General features: G+C 45.0%; 1 protein-coding gene across 1 annotated transcript in view; it reads left to right on the forward strand.

Moving 5' to 3' along the window:
- The window catches only part of LOC120915602 (opioid-binding protein/cell adhesion molecule homolog), a 491,565-nt gene that overhangs the window by 364,785 nt on the left and 109,518 nt on the right, over nt 1-17,262 (forward strand). The window lies entirely within an intron of this gene.

Below are 17,262 nucleotides of genomic sequence, written 5' to 3' on the forward strand. Positions count from 1 at the left end.
GTCAGGGTGTTCCCTGGTTCCAGCTCCAGCTCTCACTAAGCCCTTTAGGGGTCTTTCACATGGGTGGCCCCTGGGGGGGGGCATAAAAAACAGGCAGCTGCACAGGAACTTATGCCACGTACACACGATCGGAAATTCCGACACGATAACCATGTTTTTTTTTTCCCGACAGGATTTTGGTTCAAACTTGAGTTGCATACACACGGTCACACAATATTCGTATACAACACTACAACGAGCCGAGAAAAATTAAGTTCAATGATTCCGAGCACAGACGACCGGAATTTCCGACCAAGAACTTTTAGAAAATTAGTGGTCACAGCAATTTTAACTAGTCCTATAGGGTTTGACAGGCAGTAGTCAGCTATCTTCTGTCTTCATTGGAAGATGGTAGGGTGGGGTACAGAGCTTTGACTATTTTATGGAGACGATGTGTCACTTCCAGTGCGGTAGTCGGCTCTCCTAAGTCCTATATGGAAGACAATAGGATGGGGGACAGAGCTCTGACTCCTCTCCTCTCCTTTTTGCTACTCTCCAAGATGGCTCTCGCCAGGCTGCCCATCAGAACCTTCTTCACTGTCTAATGGAACGTGTGTCTGTATTGTCAGTACCTGTTATGAAGAGAGGGGTCCCCTGGCCTGCTGGTAAGACCTTACACAATGAGATTTGGGAGATGGTGTAATCTTTGATATTCTAAAGTAGATGAAGGGAAAGATCCCCTGACCTGCTGATAGGACCTCAACTTAGATTGGGCGTTGGTGTAATCCATCATATTATTAGTAGATGAGAGGAGAGATCCCCTGACCTGACAATAGGACCACAAATTAGATTGGGCGTTGGTATAATCCATCATATTATTTGTAGAAGAGGGGAGAGTTTCCCTGACCTGCTGATAGGACCTCAAATTAGATTGGGACTTGGTGTAATCCATCATATTAGTAGATAAGGGTAGAAATTCCCTGACCTGACGATAGGACCTCAAATTTGATTGGGTGTTGGTGTAATCCATCATATTATAAGTAGATGAGAGATCCCCTGACCTGACAATAGGACCACAAATTAGGTTGGGTGTTGGTGTAATCCATCATATTATTAGTAGATGAGAGGATAGATCCCCTGACCTGACGATAGGACCTCAAATTAGATTGGGTGTTGGTGTAATCCATCATATTATTAGTAGATGAGGGTAAAGATCCCCTGACCTGCTGATAGGACCTCAAATTAGATTGGGCCTTGGTGTAATCCATCATATTATTAGTAGATGAGGGTAGAGATCCCCTGACCTGATGATAGGACCTCAAATTAGATTGGGCGTTGGTGTAATCCATCATATTATAAGTAGATGAGAGATCCCCTGACCTGACAATAGGACCACAAATTAGATTGGGTGATGGTGTAATCCATCATATTATTAGTAGATGAGAGGAGAGATCCCCTGACCTGACAATAGGACCACAAATTAGATTGGGCGTTGGTGTAATCCATCATATTATTTGTAGATGAGAGGAGAGATCCCCTGAGCTGACGATAGGACCACAAATTAGATTGGGCGTTGGTATAATCCATCATATTATTAGTAGATGAGAGGAGAGATCCCCTGACCTGCTGATAGGACCTCAGATTAGATTGGGATTTGGTGTAATCCATCATATTATAAGTAGATGAGGGTAGAGATCCCCTGACCTTACGATAGGACCTCAAATTTGATTGGGTGTTGGTGTAATCCATTATATTATAAGTAGATGAGAGATCCCCTGACCTGACAATAGGACCACACATTAGATTGGGTGTTGGTGTAATCTTTCATATTATTAGTAGATGAGAGGAGAGATTCCCTGACCTGATGATAGGACCTCAAATTAGATTGGGTGTTGGTGTAATCCATCATATTATTAGTAGATGAGGGTAGAGATCCCCTGACCTGATGATAGGACCTTAACTTAGATTGGGTGTTGGTGTAATCCATCATATTATTAGTAGATGAGAGGAGAGATCCCCTGACCTGATGATAGGACCTCAAATTAGATTGGGTGTTGGTGTAATCCATCATATTATTAGTAGATGAGGGTAGAGATCCCCTGACCTGATGATAGGACCTCAAATTAGATAGGGTGTTGGTGTAATCCATCATATTATTAGTAGATGAGAGGAGAGATCCCCTGACCTGACGATAGGACCACAAATTAGATTGGGTGTTGGTGTAATCCATCATATTATTAGTAGATGAGGGTAGAGATCCCCTGACCTGACGATAGGACCACAAATTAGATTGGGTGTTGGTGTAATCCATCATATTATTAGTAGATGAGAGTAAAGATCCCCTGACCTGACGATAGGACCTCAAATTAGATTGGGTGTTGGTGTAATCCATCATATTATAAGTAGATGAGGGTAAATATCCCCTGACCTGCTGATAGGACCTCAAATTAGATTGGGCGTTGGTGTAATCCATCATATTATTAGTAGATGAGGGTAGAGATCCCCTGACCTGCTGATAGGACCTCAAATTAGATTGGGTGTTGGTGTAATCCATCATATTATTAGTAGATGAGGGTAAAGATCCCCTGACCTGGTGATAGGACCTCACATAATGTGATTGGGCAATGGTGTAATCCGTCAATATATTAGTAGATGAAGGGGGAATCGCCTGGCCTGCTGATAAGACCTTACACTATTTGATTGGTTTTTGTTGTAATCCAAAATACTATTAGTGAAGAAAGGGAGGTATTCCCTGACCTGCTGATAGGACCTCACACAATGTTGTCTGGAACAGAATCTGCTTGATGGAGGTCAGTGTGCCGTGGTTGTGAACAGGTGATGATGCTGAAATGATATTGGACATCATTGAGAATTCAGGATCGTTGCAGCTCTCAGTACATTCAGAAACAGCCCTTGTGCTTTCTGTTCGTAAAATTGGCCTTTTCTAATCCTTCTGAAATCTTCTTTTTTTAGCCATTTAAACTCCTTCTAACTGGCATCTGTCACATAAACTGAGCAGATTGCGGGTCAGCGTGCTTCATGTCTTCCAAGCAAATCACCATCCCCATATCTTTATTATTTATAATCTTTTCTTTTCTGCATAATAGAAATCTGCATTTTTTTTTTATTACAGATGAATTGGCCTTTTGGATAATCAAAATGATTAGAAACGAATTCCAATTAGCTGGTGCCAACACAGAATGCTCCGTGCCTTACTGCTGGCGCCTACGCGTCAGAATTCCAATTGTAGTCCTCTGTTACTGTTTGATGGATACAGTATAAAGGGGAGCAGGGGCTGCTTGTTTCTCTCCAGCAAGTTCTTAGTAGCTAGAGTGTAATTAATAGACAAAGGGCACAGCAAGAATGATTTCCACTTTCCTGTGATTGGATAAAGAATTTGGAATTGTGCCACATAAGATCATTGGCCCGGATTCAGGTAGATCGGCGCATCTTTGTGCCGGCGTAGCGCATCTCATATGCGCTACACCGACGTAACTCTGAGAGGCAAGAGCAGTATTCACAAAGCACTCGCTCCCTACGTTGCGCCAGCGTAACGTAAATTGGCTAATTCAAAGTAGGAAGGTAGTGGGCGTGATACATTTAAATTAACCGTGACCCCATGCAAATGAAGGGCCGAACGAATGGCGCATGCTCAGAATCACGTCGAATTTACTCCCTAAGATACGACGGCTCAATGCCTACGACGTGAATGTAACCTACGCCCAGCCCCATTCACGTACGACTTACGTAAACGACGTAAAATACGACGGCTGTTCCGACGTCCATACCCTAACATGACTTACCCCTGCTTTATGAGGCTTAACTTTACGCCGGACGTACGCCTTACGTAAACGGCGTAGATTACAGCGACAGGTGTAAGTACGTTCGTGAATAGGCAAATCTCGCTCATTTACATATTTGACGCGTAAATCAATGGAAGCGCCCCTTGCGGCCAGCGTAAATATGCGCCCAAGATACGATGGCGTAGGAAACTTACGTCGGTCGTATGAAGCCAAAATTCACACATCCGTGCACTTACGTGGCATATCAGTAGATACGTCGGCGTAAGTGCTTTAAGAATCCGGGCCATAATCTTTAAAACAGGCGAAGGGACTAAAGTGTCTGTAACTTGGAACCAGTCATGGAAAATGTGTGTCGCTCAGGCTAAAAGAGAGAGCAATCCTGTGTCCACCACTGTGATGGCAGGCCAGGAAAGGAGCTTGTCTTGTCTCCAAAGAACTGTTGAGCAAATGATGGATCCCGTCAAAGCAGACCCACTGGTATTCAAATGAATGTCTTAGTCTGGGCTCCCTCCACACATTCACTCTTCCGCTGGGGGTTTAATTATGGCGATCCCCATGATTAAGCTCTGAGAGGCATAGTGAAACATGTTGGGGATGTGGCCTGGTGGGAGCCCAGGCAGAGACTGCCATTTATTCAAATTCCAGTGATGTGTGGCTTCATGCGATCCATCCTTTTCTCATCTGTAACTTGGATCTCAGTAATCCAGGGACACAAAAACATACTATGCATAGCTCCCAACTGTCCCTGATTTTGAGGGACTGTCCCTGATTTGGAGCAATGTCCCTCTGTCCCTCATTCCTCCTCATGTGTCCCTCATTTTGGTCACATCTATATAGTTGTATATAAAATGCACTTTTTATCTATCAAAAAGTGTTTCCCAGCACTAAACCTTTCATCTGATTTCTAAATTGTTGCATTTGTAAATTTTAAAAGCCAAGGAATAGTAGTGGTAAAAAAAAAGGCACTTGTGGGCTTAACCAATCTTGTTTTTTGTACGATTCTCCTTTAAGGGGGCGTGACAAGGGGTGTGTCCCATGCCTGAATGCTTTTGCTGATAGGTGTCCCTCATTCCCATCTCAAAAAGTTGGGAGGTATGTACTATGGATGTCACCATGCTTGTGTCTCAGAAAGGGATAGATGATGCGCTCTACAATATGTTTCCAGTGGAAATTATTCAGAAGACAAAGTGCACAGCAAACAAGTAGAGTTCAATAAGTGCTCGTCCTGGTGGAGGTGCTGCAAGGGAACCTGTCAGTGCAGCCTATAGCCAGAATTTTAACATTTAATGCTCTGCCCTGTATTTGGAGAACAGCACTTTTGTGATACATAAGATGTATTTCTCTGAGCCTTTACCAACATAAAACATTAGTTAGACCACATCTGGAGTATTCTGTCCAGTTCTGGTCGCCAGTCCTCAGAAAGGATGTGCTGGAACTGGAGAGAGTCCAAAGAATGACAACAAAACTAATAAGGGGACTGGAGGAACGACTGCAAACACTAGATTTATTCTCGCTGGAGAAAAGACGCTTGCGGAGGGACATAATGTAAGGTACCTGTGGTAGGTATTGTCCGAAGTGGAGCTTGAGTGCTGAGGATTCAGGCGAAAACTTAGGCAGGTCAGGACGACAACGGTTCAGGCAAAGCGGTACACGATCGAAATCCAGAGAGTGGTCAGGCAGGCAGAGGTCATACACGAGCTGGCGTTGAAGTACAAAATCAGCAGGCTAGAGAGAAGTCAGGAATTCATACACGGAAATCAGAGTCACAAAGCTTATCACAACACCAAGGGAGCTAGTCCACACAAATGGGTACTGAGAGATAGGAAGTGCTGCTATTAATGGGCTGCTTTGATTGTAGTTTGTCCACAGCTGGCAGCAGGTGGGGCTAGTGAGTCCAAGGTAATGCTTAAAACTGAAAGGACATTACCATAACTCCAGAGCTCCTCCGTGGCACAACAGGTAAGACTGCAGCTGTGGGACCAGGAAGATCCCGGCTCAAATACACCCAGGTACATGAAACATGAAAGCGATTTACAAATACCATAATGGGGATCCCAGCATAGGAAAAAAATATATTCAGTCACAAGGAGTGTATGAGGACATGGGGCCACACATTGAGATTGGAAAAGAAGCAGTTCAACCTGTAACTGTGAAGAAAGTTTTTCACTGTCAGGGCAATAGGGATGTGGCGCTCTCTTCCACAATTAGTGGTGGGTGTGGGAAGTATTGATAGTTTTAAGAGACTCTTAGAAGTGCATCTTAAGAAACATGACATACAGGAATATGGGAAATATAGACACTGACACACGTGTACCTACACAGGTTAAACTGGATGGACTATTGTCTTTATTCGACCTTACCTACTATAGTACTATAAATGTTATAGTTGGGTTTGGTGCTTTGAACCTTGGTCCTTTATACAGGGGAGAAATCTGCCATTTGTATAATTGATATACATGATGGACGTTTATGACATCCTCATCTCTGGCGTATGTAGCAGACGAGATGAGCACAGACAGGAAATTAATGACTTCCAGATCCAACATCGTCAGTCATGTGCAAATTACTTGTAATTAATGACTCCATTAAAGTGTGACTTATTCCCTACAAGGTACAGAGCACAATTCTCTGCGTCCTTTCCTTCATGTATGACAACATTTATCTCATGTGACGGTTGCATGTCATAAATCTGTCACCCAGTTGTCAGAATCTAACACGACGCCATAATACAACAGATGACAGATATCATTCCAGGCTTTTATCACAAGTGATAGATTTATTCTTCAGCAGCTAGGCTTGACAAGTTTCCTCCATCCACTTTTATCACCCAGTAATAAATCTTTCATATGTGCTATTAGCATGTCACTTCTAACGGGTCATGTGATACATGAAAGGAGCATCTGCCCCGTCTTATCTGAACATGTATTGCCCCCAATCGCAGTTCTAATTAAACTGTAGGCCCTATACAATTGAGGGCTCTTTCTGTGTTATCCAGCGTTGCTTGATTGCAACAACATGCAGAGACATGCTAACCATAACACATACCTCCCAACATTTAATAAGTCCCATGCGGGACATCTTGTTGAGCGGGGGGGGATTGAAGTTGTTGAGCGAGGGGGCAGGGATCCAAAGTTGTTAACCGGGGAGGGGGTGGTTTGTATCAGAGTTGTTGAGCGGGGGGGGCGGGGATCCGAATCCCCGCCAGCGCCATCCACCTGCCGCACCCCCTTCCACCACCATGGTCCGTAGTATTTAGCTGTCATGTGCGGAGGCGGGCATTCTAGACGTTCGCAGACAGGCCAGCCCCACGACGCACATGACGCCAATACGCCCAATCACAGGCCAGGCTACGGACACCAAAACATGGCGGGGAAAATCAAACATGGAGACCCCCGTAATGTCGCGCCCGGGGCCCTGTTTTGCGGGAATCTTGTCTAGTCGGCGAGACCCCGGGACACAGTTAGAATTCCGGGAGGATCCCGCGGAATCCGGGACGGTTGGGGGGTATGATAACACAACATTAGCAGAAGTTGCCCAAAGGGTGGCCCTGAGAGCTGAAAAACCACATTGTATTTTACGTTCGTTGGTCAACAATTCTTTGCCGTTTGTATGCAAGACAAGTTCATGGCCAACGCCCTTCGGACAAAAGTCCTACGATTTGTCCGCGGAAAATCCGATCGTGTGTACCAGGCTTTAGGATGATTGGCTCTACTAATTCCAGTTCTCCCCAGGCAGCTGGCCATTAGAGGTATTTTGCTTAATCCCAGTGACATATGTGACCACAAAAGCAGAACTGTACCCAATGTTTGCTGTCCCTTATTTCCATGAGTTTCCAAGGGACCCCAAATAGCCCAGTCGTTTTTTTTTCCTGCTGGTTTTTGTTGAGTTTGTACAGGAAGGGCTGTCAGAGGTATTTAAATAATTGGCTTTTACAATACTGTCATAGACAGAACTTAACATCAAAGCCCAGCTCTGGGATATTAGCAAACTCCCTCCCTCCTCTTTTTCCGACCCCACTCGAACTAATCGCTCCCATGAAAAAAAAAAACTATCCTAATGCCCAAGGTGAAACTGAAATGGCAAAATAAAAAATTGTGATCAGGCAGGCCTTTTTTTTTTTTAGAAGAAGAAGAAACATGCAATGTCTTTCCTGCAATAAGAAACACTTACCCACCTGTTGGCAATCCCATTGTGAATGTACACTAAGCTGCGCATTTGTACAGATCAATTTACATTCCGGTACATGTGCCGAGGTGACTACACTTCTGCGGGAGTGACATCATCCCCTGCTGGCCAATAAAGATAAAAGAAAACCGTCAACCAGAAGGATCCAGGGAGAAGATGCCAATGAGGAACTTGATGGGCATTGGACTGTTGGAACAGAAGTACATTTATTTACCTTTAATTCCATGGTCCCCAGTGGCGCTCCATCCATTAGGGGCTCCCGGTCGCCGCCCCCTCTCTTTACTCCACCTCCCTATATGCAATGAATAAATTCATGCATAGCATGAATCTATCCATGGCTGCCACGGCCACCCCCTATTAATGCAGCCGGCCCCTTTCAGGTGCATGAATTACAGTGGCGTTTTATTTTTTTGAAGCCAGAGGCTCTGATAGGCTTCAGAATCGGGTGGGCTTGGGTCACAGAGGATGTGCTCCAATCCCACCCAGGTATGTTACAACAGAAAATGAAAATTCGCTTTTGAAACACTGATTCTCAATCCGGCCAATCAGAAACAGGTGTTAGATCCGTTTTCAAATTGGCTGAAAAGAGAAGACTCCCGATTGGCCGCTGAGGAGGAGGCAGGAAACGGAAACCGCTGCGATGACCCGGAGAACAGGAGGCCACAAGAGAACAGCAGGAGAATGGAAAGCGGGTGGGAGATTCATTTTCCGATTAGCCGTAATGAGAAGACTCCTGATTGGCCGCCGAGGAGGAGGCAGGAAACGGAAGCCGCTGTGATGACCCAGAGAACAGGAGGCAGCAGGAGAACGGAAGGCTGCAGACCAGGGGAAGTCGCCGCTGAGCAGGGGAAGCCATCGGTGATGGGGTTAGTGCTACTGACCAACCAACCTGGGTGGTTATACTGTTTGCCGCCACCCCCAATTTTTTTTTACCGGCCACCACTGATGGTCACATAATGCTCCCCCTTTTTTCTTCTCTTAACTTACTGGGGTCCTTCAGTGCCTGTTTGATGTGGGCATGTTGGTGGAGGCAACACTTCCAGCGGTTGCAACCTCTCTCATAGTATCCAGAATGGACATTGTCCATTCACACTAAGAGTGTGGCTCGGCCGACCTACCCTCTGCTCATTGGCTCACTTGCTGTGATTGACAGCAGCAGGAACCAATGGCTCCTGATCAGGCCTTTTTTCTTATAGAATAGGTGCAGGAACTCCTCGCTTCTGTGTCACCCCTTGACTCCGCCCCCTACCCACCTCCGAACACTGTTCCTTGGTTTCACTTCTTTCCCACCTGCCAGTACCACCTCTTTTAGAGAATACAGAAACAAGTATTTTGTGGTGCTAAGTATTTTGTAAGGAATCTGTTAATGGTTACAAAAAAGGCAGTAAAATAGATCTAACAACAATGGACACCCCAGCGACAATAGATCCACCCCTGCGACAATAGATCCACCCCAGCAACATTGGACTCCCAACAACCAGCATCAAAAGACCCTGCAGCAGCCAGTAACATTAGACCCTTCCCTCAACAGTAGATCCCTCCCAGCAACAATTGACCCCCTGCAACATAAGACCTACCCCCAGCAACAATAGATCCCTCACCAGCAACGATAGACCCCCTTGCAAAAACAGGTTCTCTCCAGTAATAATAGATTCCCAAGCAGCCAGCATCAATAGACCCTTCAGCACACCCAGCACCCCTTGCCATTACATACATTCAGTTCTGGAGGTGCCGGAACTGCGTTCCCCCACATTTCCACTGAAAAATAGCCCTGCTCCTGATACTGTGTGAGGCAATGAGTTGAGAGAGACTGGGAGAGCCTCTGCTCTCATGCAAATTGCTGGATAGAGATGGGGCTCGGGTGTAAAGAAGCCAGTATAAGGTGGGCTGAGGGGGAGCTGCACATAGGTTATTTTACCTTCTGCTTTTAGAACCACTTTAAGACTGAGAAGTAAGGTAATTGAGGCACAGAGCACTATTTAATCTCCAGGAAGACAGCTGGCTTGCATATCCAAGGAGGCAGTGCTGGAGACCTGCAAAAGGTACTAGCTACAGGAAGACAGCGCAAGACTCCAGGCACTAGTAGGGGCCGAGTGATACAGTCGGCGGCTATGCCCGCCGCTGTATCACTGGAGCGCGCCCGCAAAAGCTTTCCACCACGCTCGCTCGCATGAAGGTGGAAAGCTTTTGCGAGGAGGAGCCGAGACAGCCGCCGAGGGACCCCAGAAGACCGGATTCGGGGGCACTCTGTGCAAAACGAGCTGCACAGTGGAGGTAAGTATAACATGTTTGTTATTTGAAAAATGTTTTTTTGTACAATTTTCCTTTAAGGGGGCGTTGCAAGGGGTGTGTCCTATGCCTGCATACTTTTGCTCATAGGTGTCCCTCATTCCCATCTCAAAAAGTTGGTAGGTATCCATAAAGAGTGACTTAGGTATTTCTCACGACAGGTTCCCTTGAGATATTTACTGTTTTTGGACTGTGATAGGTAGGAGAAGGATTCAAAAAAGGAAGAGGAGGGGAAGAGAGGAAAGATGGGGAGGGAGGGAAAAGGAAGCAGGGAGACAAAGGGTAGATGAGAGAAAGAGGGGAGAAAAAAAGAAAAAACATATGGATAGCACTCACATGGGCCACATCTGTAGTAATAGTTGAAGAAGGAACAATATCTAGCAAGTAGACATTGATGGTCAGACTTTCAGGCCAAGGAAGTATGTTAAAAATTATATTTAATGACATATAAATACATAGACAATGATACAAATAGATTTTTACAAAGAAATTGACCACTGTATATTCCTCAGAAGTCGCCAACGCACGTTTCGCCGTGGGGCTTCTTCAGGACGAAGACGAGGAATGCAAGTTTATCAGAAAAACAGAATTTATATATAGCATATATGACACAAAAAGACGACAGCAAAGTCAACGATGAATTTTGATAGACATTTTTCAGAAAGCCAGGGATCTTTTAGGTAGCCAATAAAGGTCAAACCAATGGTCCATGGGTTTATGGGTTGAATACCCCAACCAAGGTACGTTGTGTTGCCTCGTGTACACCCTGGGACACAGACGTATGCGTTACATGCTGCCTTGTGGCCTTATTCTGACTGCAATATCGCTGTCTACAGACGGTGCCGCTGGCCAAAGCGTCCTTAAGCTGGATTCATATGCTGTTCTTGTCTGCCACTGTCTGTTGTCCCAGTAAGCCTGAGACTACTCAAACTAGTTTATTTGAGCTGTATACCTTGGTTGGGGTATTCAACCCATAAACCCATGGACCATTGGTTTGACCTTTATTGGCTACCTAAAAGATCCCTGGCTTTCTGAAAAATGGCTATCAAAATTAATCGTTGACTTTGCTGTCATCTTTTTGTGTCATATATGCCTCATGGATATTTCCTCTGAGGGACCATTTGTCATATAAATTCTGTTTTTCTGATAAACTTGCATTCCTCGTCTTCGTCCTGAAGAAGCCCCACGGCGAAACGTGCGTTGGCGACTTCTGAGGAATATACAGTGGTCAATTTCTTTGTAAAAATCTATTTGTATCATTGTCTATGTATTTATATGTCATTAAATATAATTTTTAACATACTTCCTTGGCCTGAAAGTCTGACCATCAATGTCCACTTGCTAGATATTGTTCCTTCTTCAGGTAGGAGAAGGAGTCACGTCACTATAATATTATTTCTTCTTGCGTTCTAAACAGTTCAGGGCCATCTTTAGTTCGCACATTTTTACAATCCGCAGCCACTGTTGGAAATTGTTGAGCTGTAAACTGATAATGGGATGATGTGGTTGATTTGATAGGGCACAGACCTTTCCATAATAAAGCCAGATTGTCTTCAGTCTGAAAAGTGTCATATTTTCTGCAGCGAGGGGTAAATGGACCGGCAGCGGGCCGTCTCTATCATAGTATTGGGGGTCATGAAACGCATAGTGTGCAGCTGGTGCATTCCGGGGATGAAAGCGTTAAGTGGACATGAGCTGCAGCACTGGATGACTATGCGGAGGCATGCCGGCTGAGCAGATGGTGAGATAGTTAGACCTGCTCTCGCTCTTTGCCTTGGTGCTTTTGGCAGAGATGCACGGTACTGGATTATAACTCTCCTAGGCCGCTTCTCAAGGTCACACCATGCAGACGTTGCATGTCAGCCCCTTCCAGGCACCACCGCCCGTGGATTATCAATAACATGCCAGATCCTCAAACTCCTCAATATCTCTCCAGCCAGATCCCTGAGTATTCTGCATGGCTGTCATGTCTCACACCCCTTCCAGTGTGCGCCAATGCTCCCGCCATTCATCATTATTGCTGCTCTATAATGAACACAATACATTGCTACCACCTTCTTTTAGCTTCTGTATAAACATAGGCATGAGGCACTTCTCTACCTGAAGTGACAGATCACACACAATAGTTACATAATTTATCATTTTCAAGTAGTTGATGAAAAATCACTCAGAAGCCATAACCAAATGGATGTTTTGAAGAGTAACTGATAAAATAAAAAAAAGGGAATTACACTTTGCTGAATATTTGCCAAAAACCTTGGCATCATCCCAGGACTGTCTTAATGAGAGGGCACACCTGGGCACTGCTCAGGGGCCCCAGTTGCATGGGGGGCCCTGCACTTTCCCCAAAGCAGCTGGTCCTTGAGCCCACACTGCCTTGAATTTGGGGGCCCCATGATGGCACTGAGAGTGATAGATGCAAAGGATAAGAGGCATGACTGATGTGTAGGTTGGGAGGGATTTTGGACATGGTGGCTGGGAGGAATGACTGATGCAGAGAATGGGGGGGATTGCTGACACAGAAATATGAGTTACATGGCCGGTAAGAGGTATGACTGACATAGAGCATAGGAAGTATTACTGATATAGTATGGAGGCTGGGCGGGATGGCTAATATGGAGTATGGGAGGGACGATGGACTTCGATGGTGGGTAGGGTGCCCACGTGTCCCGGATTGCCCGGGACTGTCCCGCAATTGACATGTTTGTCCTGGGTCCCGGGCAACTTCATTCCGGGACAATACAATGTCCCAGAATGAAATGGAGGACACAGCCACCCCATACTAACTGATAACTAAATTTCCGGAACTGGTTGCTAGGATAAGTGCTGCCTGGCATCTTGCAACCAGTGACAATTTACTCTCAGACAGTGAGACTGGGAGCGAGGCCTGCGCCTAGTGCAGCACTGCTGTCCCCACCCACCTCTGCACCTCCTCCTTCTCCGGCATCCAGCGGGAAGCAGCAGGGACTGGTGTGATCTTCACTCTCCAGATAGTGATGCCACTCCTTTCCTTCTACGCACATGGCTCATGCAGAGGGAGTGGCAGAAGCACTGCATCTGGTAGCAGGCTATGGGTGGCAAGGGCACTGCATCTGGTGGCAAGTGGCACATTCACCTGAAAAATAACTCGCTGCCAAATTCCCCATCAACCCCAGAGACTACATTTCCCCCCGCCCCCCTCATCTTTTTTGGGGAAGGTGAGAGAGGGGATGTGTCCCTGAATGGCAGTTTGGAAATGTGGTCACCCTAATGGTGGGAGGGATGGTTGACATGAATTAGAGGCATGACTGATATGGTGTACAACATTGAGGATGGGAGGTATGACAAACATGGAGAATGGTAGATATAACAGACATGGTGAATAACAGGTAGGTAGATAGGTAGATTATGGATATAACAGACATGGGATGATGAACATGGAGGATGGCATGCATGACCGATAGGATGGGAGGTATGACTGACACAAGGAATGGAAAGTATGGCAAGCATGTATAATAGGAGGTATGATGGAAACAAAAGATAAGTGTGACAAATATGAGGAACAAAAGAAATTTGAAAGAAATGGCGAATGGGAGGTATAACCGGTACGAAGGATGGAAGGTACGAGGAAAATGTGAAAAGGAAGGTATGATGGACAATGTAAAAGGGGGTTGTAGTTGTCATGTCCCTTTCTGGACATAACCTTTCCAGCATGTTATCTTGGAAAGCCCAAACCGCACATGTGAACATGGACTCGCTGGTGTGAATTTAATTATTAAAGTGTATTTCCAGTTTTTATCTGAAAGAGGACAGTCTGCCATTTTATTAAAAGCAGAGTCATGGCAGCTAGCTGCTGCCATAACAATAGTATTTAACGTCAAAGTAGCAATGTATAATGACGGCGGGTGGTCCTTAAGTAGTTAAACTGCTTCTCCTCCAATCTCATTGTGTGGTCCTGTGTCCTCTTACACTCCCTGAGACTGAAAAGTTTCTTCCTACGCTAGGATCCCCATTGAGGTATTTGTATACTGCTATCATATCTCCTCTCAAGCGTCTCTTCGCCAGGGAGAATACATTTAGTGCTTGTAGTCTGTAACTGAAGTCCTCCAGTCTGCTTATTAATTTAATTGTCCTCCTCTGGAATACTAGATGTGGCCGAACTAGAGTTTTATAAATTGTCAGGGTTATCGTTTTATCCATGGAGTAAATTCCCTTTTTTATGTAAGCTAATAGTCTGCTGGCTTTGCTTGCTGCAGCTTGACATTGCCTGCTATTGCTCAGTCTGTCTTATACCAGGACCACCAGATCTTTCTCCATCCTTGATTCCCCCAGGTGTTCTCCGCCCTAGTGAGTAGTTTGCGTTAAAATTTTTAGCCCCCAAATGCATCATTTTACATTTTTCAACATTAAACCTCAATTGTCATATAGTTGCCCATCCCATTATTTTATTCAGGTCTTCCTGTAAAATTTAGATATCCTGATGTGAAGTTAGTGCCCTGCTTATTTTTGTGTTGTTTGCAAAAACTGAGATGGAGCTATCTAAAATGACCTCTATATAATTTAATTAAACGGAATTGGTCCTAGGACGAATCCTTGGGGTACCCCACTTACCACTCTAGTCTGAGTACATGTTATTCATCACCACCATTTGGACACGGACCTGTAACTAGTTTTCTATCCAGGAAAAAACTCTATGGTCTATGCCTATAGACCTCAGTTTGTAGATTAAGCACTTATGGGGAACTGTATGGAATGCTTTTGCATAATCCAGGTACACCACATCCACAGGAGCCCCCCTATCTAGATGGCAGCACAATTCCTCGTAGAATGTTAATAGATTGTTCTGACAGTAACAAACCTTCATAAACCCATGCTGATTACTGCTAATGATACTGTTTTCATTCGAAAATTCTTGGATATACTGTAGTCCCTTATCATCTGCTCCAATAGTTTACATACTATTGATGCTAGGCTGACTGGCCTGTAGTTTCCAGGTATACAGTTGGGAAAATAATTATTTGATCCCTTGCAGATTTTTTACGTTTCCTCTTTTACAAAGAAATGAAGGGTCTATAATTATTGTCATAGAGGTATTTTAAATGATAGCGACAGAATAACAACCAAAGATCCAGGAAAAAAACGAATCATACAAATGTTATAAATTGAGTTGCAGTTCAGTGAGTAAAATAAGTATTTGTTCCTCTACCAACCAACAATAGTTCTGGCTCCCACAGACATCACGCATACCTCATAGGGTGTCCTCACCTCTGTATATTTACTAACGCCCTCTGATGACATCACACATACCCTATAGGGTGTAATTACTTCTATAATTTTACTCCCTCCACAGACACCACACATACCCCATAGGGTGTCATTGCCTCTGTATACTCACTAACTCCCTCCACAGACACCACACATACCCCATAGGGTGTCATTGCCTCTGTATACTCGCTAACCCCTTCCGATGACATCACACATAACCCATAGGGTGTGATTACGTCTATAAACTCACTAATCCCTCCACAGACATCACAATTCCCCCACAAGGTGTCATTGCCTCTGTTTGCTCACTAAGTCCCTCCACAGACATCACATTGAACCCATAAAGTGTCATTGCCTCTGTATACTCAATAATCCCTCCACAGACATCACATTTATCCCTTAGGGTGTTATTGCCTCTGTACACCCACTAACCTTCTCTGATGAAATCACACATACCCAATAGGGTGTGATTACTTCTTTAAATTCACTAATCCCATGTGGAGACATCACACTTACCCCATAGGGTGTCATTGCCACTGTATACTCGCTAATCCTCTCCGATGAGATCACACATACCCCATAGGGTGTGATTACTTCTATAAACTCGCTAATCCCATCTACAGACACCACACATATCCCAGAGTGTCTTTCCCACTTTATACCCACTAAGTCCCTTCACAGACATCGGGTGTCCTTGCTTGCCTCTGTATACTTAATAATCCCGCCACAGACACCAACTGTACCCCTTAGAGTGCCATTATCTCTCTATTACAGCACGTGAAATAATTGGCCACGTTTGTGGTGTGATACGTTTTTTGCTTTTCCTTCTGCTGAATGTTTCACTGTTAGGTTCATTAATTGTAGTTTCTGCTCAGTGGCCTGTAACTGCTGGGGGACAGGTGTAGAAACAACCAGGCAGGACAATGCGTTATGGCGGACGATAGGCTTTTCCACGCTAGGCTCTCCTCGTCTGCTATCCATTCCTCTGCCTCCTGAGAAGGGGACTCTCTGCTGTCACATATTTCCCAGCTGCCCCCATTGCTCTGACCTTTACTGAGTGCTCGGTTGCTGCTAGACGCAGATGACTTCTGCTTTTTCTTCCTGCTGCTTCTTCGATTTGCTGGAGAGAGGCTGAGATCTGACCATTAAATCCACTTATCAAACCATAGCAGCAGTTTCCCCAGAAAGAAGCTCACAGAGACACAGATATAGGTCTGGCCTCCTCACGTTTATCATAACCGCTGGGGGGGGGCAGGTATAGCTGCCAGGATAATGATCACCACTGTCGTCCCATGGTAGGAACACTCAGGCTGGCGGAATGGGTTAACGGAGACTCCGGTATATTATACATCTTATCAGAGAGCTTCTGCTCCAGTCTGTGGGGATAACTGGATAAATGGGAGATAAAAGCTCCTCACACAATTACTTTTCCCTTCTGTAGAAGGATTATGAATATCACCAGAGCTGGCAGCGAATTTGGCGGGAAGGGGCTGAGCCTGCCTTTAGTGGCACACTTGTAGGAATTAGTAAGTTCAGTTTGTAAAAAAACAGTGCTATTCCACAGGTTCTTTTGCCCCCCTGTTTGAGGATATCCTGCTCCCTTGTACCTGGCGGAGAATATTCTGGCCCTTCATTTTCCTGGCTGAGAATATTCTTCACCCTCATACTCCTGCCTGAGAACATTCTGCTCCCCTCATACTCTTGGCTGAGGATATTCTGCCCCTTATACTTCTGTCTCAGGATATTCCACCCCCTCATACTT

This window comes from Rana temporaria, chromosome 10 (genome assembly GCF_905171775.1).
Source record: "Rana temporaria chromosome 10, aRanTem1.1, whole genome shotgun sequence".
In the NCBI taxonomy this organism is placed as follows: Eukaryota; Metazoa; Chordata; class Amphibia; order Anura; family Ranidae; genus Rana; species Rana temporaria.